The sequence below is a fragment of the Colobus angolensis genome, unplaced genomic scaffold (assembly GCF_000951035.1).
Source record: "Colobus angolensis palliatus isolate OR3802 unplaced genomic scaffold, Cang.pa_1.0 Scaffold30, whole genome shotgun sequence".
Classification (NCBI taxonomy): domain Eukaryota; kingdom Metazoa; phylum Chordata; class Mammalia; order Primates; family Cercopithecidae; genus Colobus; species Colobus angolensis.
The window spans coordinates 5,552,203-5,553,016 of record NW_012116266.1 but is presented as its reverse complement, the minus strand read 5'-3'; positions in this window follow the sequence as shown (position 1 = coordinate 5,553,016).

The following is an 814-nucleotide window of genomic DNA, read 5'->3' as shown; positions in this document are numbered from 1 at the left end:
ATGATGAAACCCTATCTCTACCAGAAATAGAAAAAATTGGCCGGGCGCAGTGGCTCACACCTATAATCCCAGTACTTTGGGAGGCTGAGGCAGGCAGATCACTTGAGGTCAGGAGTTCAAGATCAGCCTGGCCAACATGGTGAAACCCCAGCTCTACTAAACACACACACACACAAAAATTAGCTGGGCATGGTGGTGTGCACCTGTAATCCTAATTACTCAGAAGGCTGAGGCAGGAGAATTGCTTGAACTTGGGAGGCGGAGCTTGCAGTGAGCCGAGATCGCACCCCTGCACTCCAGCCTGGGCCACAGAGCGAGACTTTGTCTCAAGAAAAAAAAAAAGATAAATGGACAAAAGACATGAACAAACAGCTTTTATAAGATAGCATGGCTAACCAACTTTTAGAAAAGTGTTTAGTCTCACTAGTAAGTAACCAAATATTCGGGCAGAGCACAGTGGCTCATGCCTATAATCCCAGAACTTTGGAAGGCCAAAGCTGATGGATTGCTTGAGCCCAGGAATTTGAGACCAGCCGGGGCAACATGGGGAGACCCTGTCTCTACAAATATAAAAAAAAATTACTGGGCATGGTGGCACACACCTGTAGTCCCAGCTATTCTGGAGGCTGAGGTGGGAGGATCACTTGAGACCAGGAGAGGTTAAGGCTGCAGTGATCTGTGATCACACCACTGCACTCCAACCTGGACAACAGTGCAAAACCCTGTCTAACAAACAAAAAAGGCCGGGCTCGGTGGCTCATGCCTGTAATACCAGCACTTTGGAAGGCCGAGGCAGGTGGATCAATTGAGGTCA